This window comes from Gobius niger (assembly GCF_951799975.1).
Source record: "Gobius niger genome assembly, chromosome: 5".
Taxonomy (NCBI): Eukaryota; Metazoa; Chordata; class Actinopteri; order Gobiiformes; family Gobiidae; genus Gobius; species Gobius niger.
This window is the reverse complement of record NC_136856.1, coordinates 25398068-25412174: the sequence shown is the minus strand read 5'-3', so window position 1 is coordinate 25412174 and position 14107 is coordinate 25398068. Positions and strand designations below refer to the sequence as shown.

General features: G+C 42.3%; 1 protein-coding gene across 1 annotated transcript in view; it reads left to right on the top strand.

Annotated features, from left to right (window-relative positions):
* afg2a (AFG2 AAA ATPase homolog A) overlaps nt 1–14107 on the top strand; it is a 145195-nt gene that overhangs the window by 114913 nt on the left and 16175 nt on the right. The gene's annotated exons all lie outside the window — the stretch shown is intronic.

Here is a 14107-nt window from a genome sequence, read left to right as displayed (position 1 = left end):
GCCTGTAAACTTTATAAAACGCTCGTGCAATGTGCTTATGTCTTCAGCGTCTCCTCTGTAGTGTCCCAGCAGTAGCCTTACAGAGGGATGTTAGGCCTTGTTTTTTCCATGCTGTACGAGTGGTGTCTGTGCTCTGTCACTGAGCGTCCGTATGATCTCACTGCGCTGGGGAGAAGGCACAAACACTTCATTGTGATGGATCTGTCTGGGAGCGTTCCTCGGCCGCGTGATGCACATTGTCCCGATTGCACAGAACTCGAGTCTCAGAGGAGGAAAGACGGGGAAGTTAGGTGTATTCAGCTGAGACTTATTTTTTTGTTTCTTAAATCCACTTATTCAGTAGGTTTTGGTTGTCGATCTAGGTATTTTGAGTGTATTGTTTTGAGGGTATCGTATTGGATAGGATTTAATGACTGCATGAGGTCCGATCCTCAAAAGACGTTCGTGAATCTGCGGCCCTGAATCTGCCGCTAACAGCTGCAGCTAGAACACACACTGTGCCACTAAAAACATAATAATGGCAGAAAAAAAGCTCCTTGTTACCTTTGCAGTGCTGTCATTTAGCTTTTACAGAGGAACCAGAAACTCTAGCAGAATCAAATCCAACAGCGGTGATGAGAGCGCTCTTGTACACACTTTGCTTAATAAGTAGCCATGCAGTCCAACTAATGCTTATGCATTTTACAGTTCCTAAACATATTACAATAGACCTTTAGATGCACATAGAGCTGAAACAATCATGTCTGCTGGTTTGCTGTTGTTCTGTGAAGAGGCTTAAAATGCTGCAATTATAACATTGTTTTGTTCGAATGTAAAAGGCCTATTATGTATAGCTTTTATATTGCCCAATATTATTTTCTAATTTAATTTCGAAGTTAAATTACGATCTTCTTGCGTGTTTATAGAATTAACTGCCAAGTTGGTGAAACTGCTGTAATATGCAATAGGTCTACTGTTTATTATTCTTACAAAGGATATAATATGTAATACATATACTTAATATGTATTATATAAGTATATGTACTATATGAAAATATGATGACACAAAGACTGTATTGAATCGGTATCAGCCAGCCTGAAGTGGATCGGATCAAGTGCTCCAATCTGTACAATCTATTGTATCCTAGATCAAACCTGGAAGTTTTCTCAGCAATTTTTTTATAAACCAACACCACCCTATCTACACTCAAATTGCATTTAGTACATTATATTCATTTATTACTAGCATTCCCTCATCAAAGAATAGTGGCTTGAAAACCGTTTCTACTTTAAAACATAAGTAGAATTACGTAAATTGCTCTCAAAGGAAAGACAAAAGAGGTAGTTCTGCTTCATTCCTTGTTATGAACGCATTAGTCGACATTGCTGCTGGAGATGCGTATAAAATGTGTTCCTTCAGTCACAATGTTTTGAACGTGCATTTTTGAGAAACACTGTGACCACCAAGCAACACTTTCAAATGTAAAATGTGATTCTGTTTCAGTAAAGCTTGGGATCGTGGCCTCAAAACCACAATTTTTTGTGGGAGAGGGAATACATTACATAACATTAAATCAAAAGACATTTTAGACACTACAAGTTAGATACTTTACTACATTCATATCAGTTTTAGCTAGTCTTTTAACAGTATTTGTTATTTTGCTTATGTTTGTATTGTCTCTATAACATGCTTTGGTCCAAGGCCATGTGATTGGTCTCCTGACAGTCTGAGAAAACAACCATTCACATCAGTAACACATGCCATTACATACAAACCACGGATACATACAGTTGATCTCATTGTTGACCCACTCCTCTTTGTCCTGTGTTTGTGAGTGCAGCCCAGCGGAATCTCACGTTGTGTTCGCAGATTGCATATACACAAGAATGGAGACTTTGCCAGCAAAGTTGTCATTTTCTTGACACATTGTCGGAGCAGTCGAGATCAGTCTGAATTTTGATCCAAACCAAAGTATAAGTTCAACTCTGCAACCGACACTGTGCTAAAATTAATAGGTGTGAGCATGATTTGGCAACAGCGTGCTGTTTCACACCTGTCGAGTTCCCTGAAGGGATATTTTGTTGTTAAGTAACACTAGTAACCTGGCTAACGCCAGACTGTTTTGTGCGCTCGAATCATTTCGAACTGCACAACAGCCTGGGGACCATGGCCGAAATTTTCGCATGGATTTGGGAACCAATCACAGAACGAGGAGGGACGGCAAGACGATGACGCGCTATTCGATATACGGAAGCTTTTATTTTTTTATACGAATAAAAAAAATTAAAAAAATTTACGGATCCAACATGACAGCAGCAGACGCGAGGGTATTTTGCGATCAAGCTTTAGACCTTGTTCTAAATAGCTTGGCTAAAAAGATTGGCTGTGGCTACGTGCAGACGCATATGATAGACATCCGTAGCGCCCAATAAACGACTATGGACGATCGTAAACCACACCTCTCCTACAAGAAAATGAATTGGTGGTCCCCAGAGTAAATATCACTTGTGATTTTAGTCTGGTGTTAGCCAGGCTATAACACTAGCACAACGGTCATGATAATTTTTGATCTTTCACTTTGAAAGTAAAAGCTTATTCCCTTGGCCTATCTACCAGGCTTAGCATAAACACGGTCCTTATGCTCCTCCTCCTCTCATTCCCCATCGAAACAAACCCACAGCTGCATGGACATAGCATGTTGTTCGGACACAGGGGGGATACGCTGGGCTACGAATCAATAGGTAAGGTTTATTGGTCCGTAGGAAGAGCTAAAGGGAAACTGCAGGAGCATTATACGTGCCTTTCAGTCATGTGACTTGTGTTGTTTTGATAGCCATTTTGAATACCGAAGTAGAATTGTGCAGTTTTTCAACATGTAACAATATCTCCACTCAGGATGAAAATGGAAGAGCCCCAGATAGCCCACGTTTATGTGAAGAAACCGGAATACCAGTTAGCATTTAGCTTCAACAACTCTGCTCCGACCTCTCCAAGAGAAAGCCCTGAACCACACTCCAAACCTTGGCTACAACATGTGACTGAGTGGTTACTGTGGTATTTCCCCTGTGTTCGTAAATGTGAGCCACACGTGTGTATATGGTGTTGAAGCCATTGACAGTTGCGAACCGGTAGCATGCTAGTGTCTTGAGCAGCTTAAACACTGACTCAGGTGGAGACTCTGTTGACATGACAAACTGTGATAATCACAGAGAGAGGTTTTCTGTTTCCTCTTTGATGTGTTAATTTAGTCTTACGAGTGAATCAGATCTTTAGTAAATCCTGCTGTAGCTCGACAGACAGAGATGCTACGTCTGTGCCACATTTGCTAGTTTTATCACTGGGGTCATGTTTTTACTGTTCTCTTCTTGAGCAATGATTAAGAGTACATAAAAATGTCAATGTCAATCAGTTGTCTTTCATTTTCATCCCGAGTAGAGATTGTGCTGCATGGTTGGTTGGTTGGTTGGTTGGTTGGTTGGTTGGTTGGTTGGTTGGTTGGTTGGAGAATCTGTTAGTGCAGATGTGTGCAGTCGAGCTTCTGTCTGTTAAGCTCTTCACCCCCACCTAAACCCAGGACATTTTCTCCAGTTTGGCATTAATCTGCAACATTCTTGCAAAAACAAAGCTCAAAATACAATGGCAACAAAAATGCGATGAAAACAAGGATGAAAATGCAACAATAGAGTGACAAAAACGTGACACAAAAGAGCTACAGAAAAGTGACGACAAAGTAATGAAAAAGTGACCAAAACGTGTGAAGAAAACACAACAAAAAGGGATGAAAATGTAGCAAAAATATGATGAAAACGCATAACAAAAAAAGGAATTAAAAAAAATGTCCAAAAAGTGACACCGCGCTTAAAACGCAAGGAAAAAGATCAATTTAGATGAGTTTTGCAGGTCACTGGCCTGTAGGCGATAACCTTTTACATTTGGGTAAAGCTGATAAAAAGATCAGAAAGAAAAAGTAAAATTGTAAATTGTAAATTGTAATGTAAAGCGCTTTGTGACCATGTCTGTGAATGGCGCTACACTAGCAAAATTCCTTTTTTTACAACTGCGATTTTAAACAGCATCTACTCTCAATGGCGGGGAAGTTGAAGAGATGAGGAGTTGTGCTCTTGTCTCGTCTCTGACACAGCTGAGGTTATCTCTTAGGCCTCACTTCCCCTACATCCAGACTCCCACTCTCCCTGTCCTTCGAACTCCCACAAACCCCGCACCCCACCCTCCTCACCCACAGGAAACCTCCAGCGGCCGTGCAGCTGGGGTAGGTATGCACTCGGGACCTATCAGGTGTTGAGCTCGACGCGGGCCGCTCTGGTGTAGTCTCTCACCTGTGGAATGGAGGTCTGCAGTCACTTGCCATTGAGTCTACAAACGTCTACAAAAAAATTCAAAGACATGCCACGGAGGGCCGATAAGAGTTCAGAGATCCCACCTGTGTGCGGAGTGCGTCTCCTTTGCCAATGCTCCAGATCACATTAGATTAGATGGAACTTTAGAAGGCGTTGATCAGACAGGGAAAGTTTTCGAGCAAACAAGATACAGATAAAGGACAGATAGTGCACCGAGGATGAAATACACAGACATTTCTTTAAAAAGTTATTTTAAATTGAGCAGGCTTACTAATTCGATGGAAAACCGAAAGTGTGAAAAACTGCTATGCCAGAAAACTATGTAGTTTCTTGTAAATTAAATAGATTTGAAAGCGTTATGAAATGGCGTCGCTCTCATTAACCTTCTCCTCTGAGCGGTCTCTTGCGCAGAGCTCTCCATCTCCCTGTGACGGCGCACTAAGGCGTCCTGTTTGGCTTGGCACGCCCGGCGGTAATGCGGCAGGCGGCCCGGGTGCGCTGCAGTGGTCGGCCATTGCTCACACACGCTGCCGGGAGCCCATTGTAAGGACGCGGGGGCTCGTAAATCAACAGCCACGGCTTATTGAAGCTGTAGGCCGTGAAATACAAGCCAGATTTCAAAACAGTACAAGTCTAATGGCGAGGTGCCGTTTTTGATCGCACGTTTACCGCTTGATTAAGGTTAAGGTTAAGGTGTGCTTTATTGTCCCTGTAGGGAAATTTGTCCGGGGCATTCGAGACGCTTTTCAATGCTACTGGGGCGACCTGTCAGGAGCAGGGGGGGACTGCAGTGTGGAAGACCCCTCTCCAGATTGTGGACTGGATTCATGGTTATTGGTATTCCCTGCGAATACCAATTCAAGGAAGACAGATTTTGATTGACAGTTAAGTACGGATATTAAAAAGCAGCGCAGTTTTGTGATCTAACAAGTCTTACTTATGGATAGGTGCTTTCCATGGGGAATATCTCTCATGGTTTTTGTCTTGTCTTGTACCTGATCTATACACAATGCCAGCATGCAAATGCTGGCCAGTTCCAAATCTGTTTTTTGTATATTTGGGGTTTTTTTGTGCTCTTTTGAGTTTAGCCGTCTGCGACATACAATGACTCGTCTTGGGCAAACTCTCATGTAGCTCAAAATTGCAGGTCGTAGGTTGTACAGTGAGACATGGACAAAGATCTAGCCGGCATATGACCAAAGACAAGCTGCGATCGACATCAGACAGTGTCTGATATTTTTGGAAGGCTCGTCGCAGTGTGCACCGTCCTCCAGCCTCCAGGCGGATCCGACAGCACTTTTAGTCTTTTTTTCATTCAAACCTTTTTTTAACCAGGAAACAATCTCATTGAGATCCAAGATCTCTTTTACAAGAGTGCCCTGAGTCTTCTTGTAAGATCTTTAAACCTGGTTTTACTCCTGATTTTACCCTAGTTTAGGCCTTAGGTGTGTTCACCTTCTGGTGAGGAGGGTGGTGATGGAAAATGTATGGCTACACGCACAGCTTTCCACCACCTGGAGTGAATGGTATAACCACTTACCATGTGTGAAGTGCTTTGAGTGACTCGTGTCTTGTGAAAAGTGATTCCCTTCTCTCTCTTTTTTTTCACCTCAAAAGCTTAATGACGCCTGCTCGTAAGCAGCAAACAGCGTCTTGAGAAAATGCTACTGAGCTCGCACATCAAATCATATTGTCATTTGTAAAGTGCAACAACCCTCATTTACAAACATAAAATAGATGACTTGGAGAAACCGTAAAGTCGGAGTAGAAATACTGCCCCTTGGGTCATACTAACAATATATATATATATATATATATATATATATATATATATATATATATATATATATAATATATATATATATATTTTTTTTTTTACCATCGTCGGTCTGTGTGATTTTTGCCTGTTTCCATCTGGACCGGCTGAAGGCTTGTGTTTGCGGCACCCGATTAGACACCAGCGGAACAGTAATTGTATATGATTTACACTGTGCTGCTTTTCTTCACACTTCTCTCTGCATTCCAACCACAGTACATGCAGCAAGGATCACATATCTGCTGCCACAGGCTACTCTCAAAGCATCTCATCCAGCTATCTTTTTCGTGTTGCTCAATGTTCAGGAGACAGTATTCTGGACAGATTTTTCACTTATAGCTAGATGGGGGAGGAGGGGGGGCTTACTACATAATGGTTTGAAAAGCTTTATGCTGTGAAAAACCTTGTACCTTGCTTTACAAAGTCGCACGTTTTTACCCATTTCTCTAGAACATAGTTAACAACAATTAAGATATTTAAAATTGTTTTGAAATGAGGGTGCATGAAGGTCACAAGTGAGTCCCAGTCATATCTAGGTAATATGGAAGTCTCTCCCTCCTCCTTATTCTCTCTTTTGTTTTTGAATGTAACAATTCCAAACTAGATAATGAGAAAAGCATAAAAAACGGCCATATGCACTTTAAACTATATTACTTGAAAGCAACAAAACTCCTACTTCATTTGTGTCGATACTTCCCACCTCTTGCTAATGGCGAACGCATGAATGCACCCTCCAAGCCCTCGGTCCCGGAGGTCCTGACTTTAATTACATTCCTGGGATTGCAGTGCCGTCGCAGAGGGGCGGAAGGGCGCCCGAATGAGGAGGTGGTTCCGTGTCAGAAAGGTCACGCCACGGGCCACAGCCGTCGTCAGCTCGGAGCTACAAGGCTCGTTACAATCACCGCCTTTTTCCTCTTACCTGCCCAGAGTGACACCTGGTTTGCACAGCTTACCTTCCGCCGAACTCTCTCTCTCTCTCTCACACACACACACACACATGCATTTTATTTTTTGGAAATGGCTCGCGGCAGTACCTTCTCCTCCAAAACAGAAGCAACATTTGATACTGCAATGGCTGTCACGAAATGGAAGGTGTGTAGTACATTGGGTTCAGGAAGTTTTCACACCTCTTTTAATAATTCCTATTTTATTATGTAGTCATCTGGTACTACAAATTATGTGAATGTATTCTCCATGGGTACAAATTCTACACCAGTGCTCTCGCAAGGCATTAAAAAGTTTTGAAAGTCATTGGAATGTGCCAAAATACAGGTCTCAAAACATTAAATTTGATACCAGCGGACAAAAAAAGTCTTATCTTAGATATGTAAAATTCTTTGAAAAATAATGACATCACTCAATTTTTTTACTTCCACCCAGATAACAATATGTCCCTAAACACAGTCATTTTTGCTTTGTGGATTTTTATCTGTTAAAAAAGTATTCAGACCCTTTACATCAACCCATTCCATTGCTCTCTGTCAAAAAGCTTAGGGCAACTAGAGCAGGGATTTAACCCGGCCCCTGACTTGTAGAGCACAAATCATGAGGTTTTTTTTTGTTTTTTTTGTAAGTCTCTAGCCCATTCCACTGTGGAGTTATGATTTTTGTTTTACTTAATAACCTGTATACTCATTCCAGCCAAGAGTGGGCAACTTAAATAAATGAAAAAGAATTCCACACATGTACAGCAGGGTCACTGACATAAGAGATAAAAAGATATAAACAACACATTATAGCCACGTGGTAAATGAAAGTACAGTATACTTTGAGGAACTTGTGACACAGGCTAGTAAAGCACAATACAAGTGTAAGCCGTTATTACTTTGGTCACATTACGCAATTATGTTTTATTTGAGAATAAAAATAAATGGGATACCTGTGTCAAGACTTGTTTACTATTTTTGCAAAGCGCTACAGCTTAACAAATATGTGCCTGGAATCAAGTGTTGATCTTGTTGATATAGTCGTGGAGATGACTGTGTCAGGCTAGTAATCTCTACTTCACAATGAGGCCTGCTGGTTTTTGGTCTGGGTCATATTCTCTGTTATAGCCAACCCGGGCAACCCATCGCAGTCAGGAACGATAATGTGGCTCCCAGAGAAAAAAGTTTAAGGACCCCTGAACTAGAGTGTGGGATAAGTATAAATACTACTTGTCCCTCCTGTGGCCTTGGATCCTGTGGAAAAGGCAATGCTGTTTGCTGTTGGGCTTTCTTTCCTATTCTGTTTCTTTTTTTTGTTTTGTTTTTTGTTTTATGTGCGTGTCCTGACAGGAAGAGTGCTGCGGGATTTATTGCAGCCTGTCACATGTGCTCTGGATTCTGTGGAATATAAATACTCCAGTTTATATGTTAAGTTAAGAAAAAGATTTGACCAACTTGTTTATGCATTTAAAAAAAGAAAAAGTGTTGTATGCATGTATGTTATGCACAGCCTAAATTGGAGAAACTGAGTGCTCTTCGGGTAAACCCCTTTTCTACTTTTCTGCAGGAACGATATTGATTTAGAATTTGGAGTTTGGGGATTTGAAGTTCAGCTGCATTGCATTTTATTTCCCTTGTGATGAATCTTTTGCAAATCCTCATTACATCCAGCCTGCTGTGTTTTCTATAGCCGCTTGTTTTAAGGCAGACTGAATGAGTATCCGCTGATAGAAGTCTGCGAGCCCCGCCCACCCCCGCTGGGTTAGATTGACAGGTGACCTCTGGGAAGCGCGGCACAAAAAACAGCAGCGCTGCAAGCCGTCCTCACACCATGACAAGCCCAAACCAGGAAGGAAGAGAGAGAGAGACTTTTTTACCACCTTTTGTTGAGATGGAGACGTATAGGAAGTGACAGATATCCTACAATGCCACTCCATTTTCTTTTGTTTTGTGCCATGACCTGAGGTGGGTTGCCTTACAGTTGTTTTCAAATAAATATTGGCACTGCTACTTGAGGGAGCATATGGAAAATTGACGTTTTCAAGCTTTTAACCATGTTTTAACATCCCCTCATCAAAACGCACCTGAGAGTAGGATTTTAAGTAGTTTTTTACAGTACTTTGGTCGTGTCTTCTTGTACTGCTGAAGTGCTGTATCTCCTGATAAAAGTGGCTCAGATAGTTAGAGGATCATCTTACAACCAGAAGGCTGAAGGTTTCTTGCAGGTGTAGACTGTTGTTGTGTCCTTGAGCAAGATTCGTCTCTCACCTTGCCTGAGTTAATGTATTGTGTGCGTGAGTGGCTGGTGCAGATTGGCAGTTGCGACTACAATTGTAGCTTAGTGTGGAGTGAATGAATAAAGCAATGTAAAGCGTCCCAAATCAGTATATTAAACCAAAGCATTATTATAATTGTGATTTTGAGTTGTATAATAGATAGACTCTGCACCTCAAACTGCATTAATTGATTTGTTAGCGTCTTATTAGCTAAAATTGGTGGCTTGTGATTTGTTTTTGCCATGGTTAATTCCTCTTGCTGCCAGGTGAGGGCGCTTCAAGCAACATAGAAGATTGTTTAAAGAGCAGTCTTTACTCATGAAGTGTATTTTACATATACTTTAATATGAATGATAAAATATCAATGCTGAGGCGTCCAAATGCAGGTTTGGGAAAACATGGACATTTTTGAAAGCAACAGTACAATGTTTGTCCACTCTACCCATCTGTCGTCATAACAACCACTTGCACTGGCATTTTAATCAAACGTCAGGCGTTCAGCCCTTTCCGAAAGCATTTTAGCGTTGATTGGCGGGTGCCTTTGACCGATGCTGACCTCCATTTTGGTGGTCCCCCTTCCCCCCCACCAGGACAGAGCTGGTAGGTCCGGGCCAGGTGTCTTGAGATGCTTGGATGACAGCTATTCATACTCACTAGAGCAATTGTTTTCCTAAGTTTTTTTTTCCCTCCTTACTGGCAGGAGCTAGTCTGTTCCGGTGGTGCAGGATGTACAAATCGTACAGATCAACATGTGTGTTTGACGTCAGCACTCCCTGTGATGCACTTGGCTAAAATGCTCTTACTCGGAGCGTTTCCTGTCCTCGGAGACCTCTGTTGACTCACTGGAAAGGACACTACGAGGTGATTTGGGACATTTTTAGAAAACATTGAAATGAACAGACGCACATACATATTTTTGCATCATAATCCAACCTGAATTATAAGTGTTCAAATCCTTTTTTTTGGCATTTGTGCATTCAATAGTGGACTGTCACATAAAGTCTTTATTTCATATCCTGTGTTGTGTCTACTTATGTAAATCACAATGATGGAAACATAATGAAACACATCCGGAATACACTGTGTCATGTTTGTCTCAACTTGTAACCCTTCAGAAGTATGAACGCTGTGGATGTCACCAATAGCCTCTGGCCTTTATAGCTGAAGGGTGTTGACATCTACCTGTCACTCCTGCTTCTTACATACACAAGAGGGGGAAAACCGGCCAAGAACACATGGGAGACTGTTTCAAAGCACGCCTTACTGCAGGTTTTTTTGAAGCACATGATTTAAAAAAAATAAAATAAAATACTGAAACGTTGACAAAATATAGTTGCGATGCTTGTGAGTTGCGAATGGTCCTTTGGGAAGACAGATGGTTTCCTCTTCGCACCTGTTGTGGCTGCAGTGTCTGCCTGATTTATGAGCCCATATTTGTTGTTGCGGAAGATTTTTATCACCAAGGACACGGGAAGTGAGAAATGCACCAGTAAACCTGTTCTGTTTGAATGATAGTGACTTTACATGGCTGATAGCTACCAAACTGCGCTTACTTTGAACGAAAAGGTACGTGCAATGTTGGCTATAGCTTTACAATTTTAAATCCTGGCCTATGATAAACACAAATTTGGCTTAGTAGCAAAATATGTAATTGCTGTAGATCAGATAAGTATGGCTGGGATGAGTGACTTTCTTGGCCTCACAGCCTGAAGGTTCCAGGTTTGATTCCCGGTCTGTGTGTAGCCTTTTTGTTTGTTGCTTATATGTTCTGTCTGGGTGGGTTTTCTATAATATTGACAAGCAGATGATGCTCTTCATAAGTCGTCCTCCTTTGAGACTATTATGTGCAATGTCCCATGCTTCTTCCACATAGTATGACATGAGAATTGCAAAGGTTGTTCTAGGTTTATAGAATTGTTATGATCATTTTTACCCATGTTGTTATTGCCAGTGGACCCCTCATGCCAAGATAAAGCAAAGATGTCTCCAAATATTCCATTTGAGATTTGCACACAAAAATGTCACAAAACTCACTCTTCATTGTGTCAGCCAATAACTTATGGCTGTGTGGTACAAATCCAGCCAAGTCGATGTCCCAAGTACGTCAAAATGAAACCTCTACTGACTACGTCAACGTTCTGATCCAAAGCCAAAGCCACCAGTTTATTCTGCAGCTGTAATCCCTATTGCTAACAAGTCAATTTAAACATTAGGTCTCGAAGGGGCCACCAGCCACCATCCAGGACTTTCCAGGAAGCAAAGCCGTAATCATCGTCAAATAACCATGTCAACGTTGGCGGGAAGGCTCGCCTTGACGAGGAGCTAAGTTGGACACGACTTTCCATAAATTTCCTTAACCTCTATCCCTTGTGTTTTATTTTTTAAAGTGCCGACCACGGGCTGCCGCTCCGCTCAGGCCATCCAAACAAAGACTCCTCGGAAAAAAAAACCTCTTCGCACTTGTGTAACCCCTCAAAGTCCAACACCTCGCTCGGCTTCCTGTCCAATTGAGCTCCCTTCACTTCTCCATTTGTTTTTCCAACTCCGCCGCGGGCGAAATCAAAAACAAAACATTTCCCGCACTGATTGAGCCAGCCGCGCCGTTGTTGACCCGCGCAAGGCCAGGAATCACCGGGCAAAGCTAATTTAAACTCGTATATAAAGATCCTACTGTGGTTCGTGTGTGAGGACAAATTGAGTTTTTCCTGGGAAACGCAAGCTCTCAAACGCGCCACTGGCTGTTTCACTTGGCCTGGGCCTGGAGACAGAAAGTTGGGGGGGTGGGGGGGGTGGGCAGCGAGAGCCAAGAACTTACTGCGAGAAGAGAGGAAATTTGAAGAACGGCACAAATCGGCGGGTGCCAAAATGTAAATGAGAGGAAATGACAATAACAAAGTAGAAAAATACATTAGGACGTAGGGCAACACTCGAGCAGATTTGCAGTCATTGAAAGGGATTTATGTCAAAACCTGATGTATTGCTTTGGAGTGGCAGAGCAAAGAGGCTGTAAAAAGTTTGCTGCCAATGTTCCCAGAGGATGTAGAGTTGACTTTGTCCGCACATTGTTGGAAAACGGCCTAATGCCGCCAAAGATGGTGGTTATACCAGTGGCTCTTGATGCCAGCCACAAGCTCGGACCGTAGTTTGAAAAGACAAGAGGGAAGGGTGAGAGAGCGCATTTATACGGACCGCCAGAGAGGTGATTGGTTGAGAGGGAAAGGAAGATGACAGTGATATACTGATAGAAGTCAAGAAATGCAGTCTTCAAGGTTGAGATGAACCTTAAAACGTGTGTAACTATTTTAATGCTTCAAAGTCTCTTTCCCCAAATAGTAGTATAGAGTATCTTGTTTACCTTAATAAATCCTTTTCTTAGTCCCTCAGGGGGGATGATTGGTAGTCTTTCATCTCCCCCTGATGTCTTTGTCCAGAAAACCACCCTTGCAACTTCCCTGCCTCTGGGTCGGAGGTGCAATACACACTAATAAAATCACGAAGAAGAAGCTAGCAGGCTAACGGGCAAAGCTAACTGCGGGCTAGCATCACTTAAACAGTATTTACAGCCAAGTTTGAGTGAACAAAAAGATCTCCGTTGTGTAATTGGATGTACAATATACCTCTCTCCCTTTGTCATTTCTGTCAGCGTAGTATTTACTCTCACGGACAACTAATGAGTAAATTAAAACGCAACATGCTTATAGCCTCTAGGGGCATGAGTTACTTGGTTCTGTCAGTCAGAGCCGATTCAAAACTTTTAGGCTTGTTCTAATATCGATGACACAGATTTTCTAGATATTAATATTGGCAAGTATCAAAGCAAATTCACTGATCCAGTGTAATTTTCTAAAAGAGATTCAGTAGAACGCCCCGAGCATCGAGAAGTCGTTGCTAAAGGTCAATCACAGAGAAAGGTTTCACGTTATCTTGGAAAGACGAAAAGGCAAAATCAAGTAGCAGCCATGTGCCTTTGGGTTACGTATCTTTTTACAAGCCACGCTTTTGTACTTATGGGACTGGTACTCCATATCGGTAACTAGCATGAATGAAGGTATTGGCTTTGACTAGGGAAAAAATGGTATTGGATAAACCCTACTTGCCAGAGGCGCACACTGAGGTTGTGACTGGAAGGTCATATAGAGAGTAAAAATCTTCCAAATAAGCAAAGTATTTGGAATAAGCAATCAATTTTCCCAATCATCTAGACTCTAACTGTAAACTGTCACAGGTAGTTGTACCATAGCCCAAATGATGAGAAACCCAAGCTCAGCATGATTTAGTGATTATTTGAAAAACACACACTATTTACATGTGCAAAATAAATGTCCCTCTGTTCGTCTCACCGACCAATCTTGAGCAACGTCAGGATTCTGAGTGAACCCGCATGTACCTGAGGCTATGTCAACACGCGTGAATCATGCTGACCAAACATGCGCGTCTACTGTATATTATGAGAGATGAAGCAAACAGGAAGGGATGATTTGAGTGCACTCCGTCACTCAGGTGGAGCGTTACCTGCCCTGACACTGGCCCGACACACTCAGGTCAGTCCGCTGTGGGTGTGTTTGGTAAATACACCAGCGCTGCCCTCCGCGGCTCGGGCAGAATGTGGAGCTTTCATTGGGCTGATTAAGGGGCGAGGACAAATATGCCCTTAAAGGAGAGGCCGGATTCTAACCCCCCGCGCCACCGCAGCACCAGAACCACCTTGTTCACACACACCAGGTGCTGTCCCTCATGGCACTTTCCATAAC